Genomic DNA, 7,467 nt, shown 5'->3' with positions numbered 1-7,467 from the left:
AGTGCGTGAAAGACATCCATCCTCCTGGGAGTGGGACACTGCTGTCAGTGATGTGTTGTCATTGCACTATCATCATAGTCCAAAGTTAGGGATGCATCCATACCACTATGTAGGTGTGGTCATCTGAAGATGATGTACACCCCCCCATATCTCTGTCCACTGCTGGGAGTTCTCTGCACCCACCCCCTCATATGTTAGGCCACTGCTGGTAGTCATATGCACCCACCCCTCATATCTCTGTCCACTGCTGGGAGTCATATGCACCCACACCCTCATATCTCAGTCCACTGCTGGTAGTCATATGCACCCACCCCTCATATGTCTGGACACTGCTGAGAGTCATATGCACCCACCCCTCATATTGCAGGCCACTGCTGGTAGTCATATGCACCCACCCCTCATATCTCAGTCCACTGCTGGTAGTCATATGCACCCACCCCTCATATGTCTGGACACTGCTGTTAGTCATATGCAGCCACCCCTCATATTGCAGGCCACTGCTGGTAGTCATATGCACCCACCCCGCATATGTCTGGACACTGCTGGGAGTCATATGCACCCACCCCTCATATTGCAGGCCACTGCTGGTAGTCATATGCACCCACCCCTCATATGTCTGGACACTGCTGGGAGTCCTCTGCACCCACCCCTCATATTACAGGCCACTGCTGGTAGTCATATGCACCCACCCCTCATATCTCTGTCCACTGCTGGGAGTCATATGCACCCACCCCCATATCTCTGTCCACTGCTGGGAGTCATATGCACCCACCCCCATATCTCAGTCCACTGCTGGGAGTCATATGCACCCACCCCTCATATTGCAGGCCACTGCTGGTAGTCATATGCACCCACCCCTCAAATGTCTGGACACTGCTGGGAGTCATATGCAGCCACCCCTCATATGTCTGGACACTGCTGGGAGTCATATGCACCCACCCCTCATAATGGAGGCCACTGCTGGTAGTCATATGCACCGACCCCTCATATGTCTGGACACTGCTGGGAGTCCTCTGCACCCACCCCTCATATTGCAGGCCACTGCTGGTAGTCATATGCACCCACCCCTCATATGTCTGGACACTGCTGGGAGTCATATGCACCCACCCCTCATATCTCTGGACACTGCTGGGAGTCTTTTGCACCCACCCCTCATATTGCAGGCCACTGCTGGGAGTCATATGCACCCACCCCTCATATGTCTGGACACTGCTGGTAGTCATATGCAGCCACCCCTCATATGTCTGGACACTGCTGGTAATCATATGCACCCACCCCTCATATGTCTGGACACTGCTGGTAGTCATATGCAGCCACCCCTCATATTGCAGGCCACTGCTGGTAGTCATATGCACCCACCCCTCATAGGTCTGGACACTGCTGGGAGTCCTCTGCACCCACCCACGCAGCCCCTTGGAGCAGTACACTGCAGGCCTGGACCTACACACACACCAATATGGAGGTAACATGCTGGGCCAGTCCTCTAAGCCCACATTCCTGGCGTGTGTACGCCTCGTATCCCAAATGTACTGTTGCCGTAACGGGGTACGTGTGACACGCACCGTACCCACGCATTCATTGTGTGTGTACGGTCCGTATCACAGTTCTACTGTGCCGTAGGGGTACGTGTGGTACGCACCGTACCCACGCATTCATTGCGTGTGTACGGTCCGTATCACTATTCTAATGGTGCCATAGGGGTACGTGTGACACGCACCGTACCCACGCATTCATTGCATGTGTACAGTCCATATCACAGTTCTACTGTACCGTAGGGGTACGTGTGGTATGCCCCGTACCCACGTATTCATTGTGTGTGTCCGGTCCGTATCACTGTTCTAATGGTGCCGTAGGGGTACGTGTGACACGCACCGTACCCACGCATTCATTGAATGTGTACGGTCTGTATCACAGTTCTACTGTGCCCTAGGGGTACGTGTGGTACGCACCGTACCCACGAATTCATTGCGTTTGTACGATCTGTATCACTGTTCTAATGGTGCCGTAGGGGTACGTGTGACACTCACCGTACCCACGCATTCATTGCGTGTGTACGGTCCATATCCCAGTTCTACTGTGCCGTAGGGGTACATGTGGTACGCACCTTACCCACGCATTCATTGCGTGTGTACGGTCCATATCACTGTTCTAATGGTGCCGTAGGGGTACGTGTGACACGCACCGTACCCACGCATTCATTGCGTGTGTACGGTCCGTATCACAGTTCTACTGTGCCGTAGGGGTACGTGTGATACGCACCGTACCCACACATTCATTGAGTGTGTACGGTCCGTATCACTGTTCTAATGGTGTCGTAGGGGTACGTGTGAAACGCACCGTACACGTCCACTTCCGTTGTTGCGGTACGCAGGGGTTGCTGGCCACGCCCACCCAAGTGACCAGACCCTGGTGGTAATGTATGGCCTCCATATTATAGGTTTGGCTTTGAGTATGGGGTTTGTTTCCTGCCCCTCACCCCCACCCCGGCCCCTGGGTGTTGTTCTCACCTTCTGCGGCGTGTGCGTCAGGAGCGGTGCACCAGGTCGTAGACCAAGTGGACCGGGATGACACGTACAACGGGGTTCATGGCATGTACGTCGCATACCGGGGCTCCGTTGCGTAGCGGTTCGCGTCGGACTCTGCTTTTCCGGCTGTGTTTGACTCCCGTAAAAAAAGACCCGTACGGAGTGATGTAGGGACGAATCGTACTTGCTGGGCCAGAAACCGCTGCCTGAATACGTCCGGACGTCGCGTACAAGCTGTTCCGGATCAGAATCGTAGGTTTTTTTGACCCGTACGGGCTTTTTTACAAAACGTACGGAAATAGGCTTTCTGTACGAATCGTACTTCCTAGGTTGTACGGAAAGTTTACCGGGTATGAGTCGTACGGGGTAAACGCTCCGATTCGTACAGCCTTTTTACAGGATCGGTATCGACCCCATAATGTACCTCACTAAAACTTCACTAGGAGCTGGGTTGTGTACATCAGGGCAGATCGGCTTTTTCCTAATCAAGGACATCTAAACTGTCATTATTGATACTGATGTCAACATTGGTAGTTGCTGTACCAGTCCCTTCTACCTCATCCAGCGAAGCCTGTGTCTGCGTCTGAGCAAAACTATTATTGATTCATCCTTTGGACAATGGCATACAAGACATATGCCACCACTTGAGATCCAACGAACCTCTCCTCACCGCACCCTCATTCATTTCCGGCCCCACCTGGTGCAAACAGTTCCCCAGTCTGTCAATAGCTGCTGCTTTAAAATAAACTGAATGCTGAGAAGCTCGGGACAGGGATTGCTGTGTAAGCCCAAATTCAATCCAGAGGTTCTCTGTGCCTGCTGCCAGCTCTGCACCAAAAGTGGCACCCGTCCACATCCACAGACCATGGTTTCTCAACCAGCACCGCTCTCCTGGACCAAGTTTTGGCACTCATTCAATTCACCTGAGGAATGATGGATCCTCACTCTCTTACTGCTAAATCTACGGCAGCAGATTATACAGATTGCATCACTGGGATCTGGCAATGGGAACTCATCTACTTCATGTCAAGTACTTCTGTGCACAAGTGGACTGGGCAAACTGGCTCTGTGCCAAGAAAGACCCATGTCTTGCCTCAGAAAGGACCATCGGTTACCAAGCAGCCAGTCCCAGTGCCTCTGGAGGAAGTTGTACAGGAAATCATAGACTCATCCAAAGCAGGGCATGTGGTTGGGTGCCACAATGCACAATCTACCATCTCCCGTGCCTCCCGCTTCTCTGTAGATCATTCCACCAGGCTGGGTCTGGAAGAGAAGGCCCAACACTGGAGTCCTTCTGTAACCCCCTGGTGATCAATGTTGAGGAGGCTGGTGCTCACCTTTAAGCAGTGTTAGCTGCCAAGGATCCGTTTTGGGAGTAGACTACCACCATTCACAGCCATCTGCCAAGCAGGTGAATGGCATGTCATTTTCAACATTCACAAGTTATTTATTTTAATTTTATAAGGCCATACTCTCTCTTAAACAAACTCAACAAGAAACATACTTCAATATCCTTTAAATGGAGTATTTCACTGATGTTTAGAGTCTGTAATCACTATGAAATAAAATGTGATGTAGTTACCTTAATGAAGGTTGAATTACAATGGGGTGTTCAGGTGCGTTATTTTGTCTTACATCATATATATATTGCTTGGTTATGCATTATTGCATTATAGTATGTAAATAAAATTTATTTCGGCAATCAAATACCTTAAAAAGTATGAACAGCCAAATAAATACAGATAATACAAGAGACAAGATAAAAATAGGCATTGCAAATGATGTGGTTAAAAGAGCTAAGAAGCTAAATACATAAAAGAAATTACCCCAAATACAGAGAGAACAATTATCATAAAAGTAGCAAATTCTCATTCTAACAAGTTCAAATCATTACATACAAGGAAGTTCCTCCTGATACCCACCCATTGGAATCTTCAGGGACAGTGTTCCCGTGACTATTTATATATTTTTGCGCCTGTGTAACAAACTGGACTACACATGCATTCACGTTTTAGAAAGAAATATACGCTCCTTGCATTCCTGCCATGCTGCATTCAAACATTTTCTTCTCCTTGCGCTATGATAAACATATTTAGATTGTGTGGCAACTTGCAGGTTTCTGCCTATGGAATGAAGAATGTGTGTTTATGCATATTGGGCGCTTCTTTTGTGTACACATAACTTCCTTTGAGGCTACATTTATGTCTATAAATATTTTGTATAATTCCGTAGACTACAAAGCAGATGATTCTTTATCTTTAAGCATTCCCATAGGATTTGACTTTCATACCATTTACAGATATTAACATAACTTAATGTATACATGGTGCAGAATTCGAAATATTTATATTGGTGCCCTTAAAGCTGTCCCAGTGTTGCTGGCCAGACCAGGGCGCACCCGACGCTCTAAACCATGGCTTATAATCGTCATTTCCAATACCCTGGGGTACGAAGAAAAATAAATAAAACACCCATATAGTTGACTCCAATTCCCGTAAAATATGCAAAGCATTTCAGAGCTACTTCCCTTAATGGAGTATAGACATGATGAGAGAAGATGGACGTGTGACTGCAAACACCAGAGGGCCCACTGCCTCCAAGCCTGCAGGGTGCAGTTCTACCCAAGGCTCTGCCGAACTTTGCAAACCGTTCAACTCTAACAGCTGCTGAAGGAGGAAGTTGTGAAGTTCCTCTGCAAGACTGTCAGCAGAATAAGGAAGAAGGAAGGCTGAACGAGTTGAGTGGCTGCCAGGTCCAGGAGACAGGGGACGCTCAATCCCTCAAAAGAGGAGCATCGGTAATCACTGTCCAGTGGAGTGATGCAAAATGATGCTCCCCCTGCAGAATGTGATGAAGGGCCCCTGAGTCTAAGATATCGCACAGATATTCATTGGCCTTGAGATGACTACCCCCACTCCTTAGGAGTTGAGATGACTGCCCCCCCCCCCCCTTAGGAGTTTGGACCCCATAAAGGTTTGGCCCACCCTTGCTCCACAGGGGCTGCAGAGACCTGCATTATGCCCCTGGAACCAGTTTAATCTTATTTAGAGACAAAGAATTATTGAAAATGAAAGATCAATGATGAAGCTATCACGACGTCCAGAAAGTATTAACAGGGTCATCAATGTTGTTATCGATGATGTCATAGAACATGTAATGGGTGATATAATATGTGAGGTCATAAGCAGTGCATGGCAAGGGCAAAAGTTATAGTAACTTCAACTAACTTTAGTGCCTCACATAGGGTTAGTAAGTGCTATAAAGATTCTGCAATACAGTACAATACAACTATAACTATTGAATTTCAGTGTTATTTTCAGGTTAAAATGTTATGTTTATAGTGACATTTACACGTAACTATAACGTCACGTTGACTTTTGTTTTGTTTGCTGTGAATTTCTCGTTTAAAAAAAAAAATTTAAGGTAATATTTTATCACCATTGTTAGAAATGGGGGTCTCTAGTTGGCAGAGGAAGGTACCCTTGTCCAAATAGGGACCCTTGCTTCTAGTCAGGGTATGGGGGATACACACTTTAGATAACCCCTGCTCACCCCCTTGGTAGCTTGGCACGGGCAGACATGCTTATCCCAAAGGCAATGTGTAAAAGTATTAGTATCAACACTCAAAGTACCACAGTGAAAACACCACAAAAGGACACCACACCAGTTTAGATAAATAAAGTTTCTTTATCTAAACTTAACAAGACTAAAACGACAAAAATCCAACAAACACAGTTAAAAATATGACTTTCAAAATTGTTCCAAGAACTTGTACCATAGAAAACTATGGATGTGTTACTTTTCACCAAAGTACCTGTAAATGCGTCAAATGTTCCCAAGCCAAACAGCCACAAATTCGGAAAACAAAGAGATGCGACACTCCTGAGACCTGAGGAAGGCGATGCAACAGTTCTGAGGTCTGCAGAGGACGAGTTGCGTCGGTTCCGGTCTGTATGGGGAGTGATGCGTCGATTCTTCGTGCCAGTTCCGGTTCACAGGTGATGCGTTCAGAAACCGTGCCGCACCGGTACGATGCGTGGATCCTCGGGATGTGTCGGCGATCGATGTGGCGGCGTTGAGCAGCGCTGCATCAGTCCTCTTCAGCCGTGATCCCTCGATGCGCCGATTTTTACAGTGGCACGGCGATGCGTGGAATTTCTTCTCGCCCTGTGGAGATGCGGCGAGAAAACAGCCGCAAGAAGAGCAATGCTTTAATTTTTGCAGTTCTTCACATTTCTAATTTCTTCCAGCTCCCAAACAGCAGCAACGACCTCTAGAGGCTCAAAACTGGCACAGGCAGCTCCATGTAGGTCAGAACTCACAACAGCAGAGTTCAGGGGAGCTAGGGGTGAAGTCTTTGTGTCCCTGAGACTTCAGAACAGGATGCCAGCACACACAGGCCCTTGGAGATCTTCTTCAAGCAGGGGACACAGCACTCAGCAAAGTCGTTCTCCATTCCTTGGCAGAAACAACAACTGCAGGCCAACCCCAGACACACAAACTTCTCCTCAGTTTCTCCAGCTCTTCTCCTTGGCAAAGGGTCCTCTTGAATTCCAGGAATGATCTAAAATTCTGGGGCGCCAATATTTATGTTACAAAATCCTATGTTCTCTGGTGGCAGAGAAGCCCTGTACCCAGCCAAAACCAGTTCTGTCCTCTCTGGTGCAGCTTCCTGGCAGGAGGTGGAGACAGCATTGTGGAAGGCAGACCAGGCCCATTCAGGTGAAAGGAAATCTCCTCCCCCTACTATAAATGCAGCCCAGGTCTATTCAGCCCAGCCTCATCAGGCTCTCTGAAGCCACTGCTCCCCCCACAGCCCCTGACACTCCAAAACCCAGACAGACAATCCACATCTCAGCAGAGGCACATTGGAAGGTTGAACAAGAAAATACATACTTTCTAAAAGTGGTATTTTCAAACACAGAATGTTACACTCACCCTT

Source organism: Triturus cristatus, chromosome 4_1 (genome assembly GCF_964204655.1).
Source record: "Triturus cristatus chromosome 4_1, aTriCri1.1, whole genome shotgun sequence".
NCBI classification, from domain to species: domain Eukaryota; kingdom Metazoa; phylum Chordata; class Amphibia; order Caudata; family Salamandridae; genus Triturus; species Triturus cristatus.
This window is presented reverse-complemented; position numbering follows the sequence as displayed.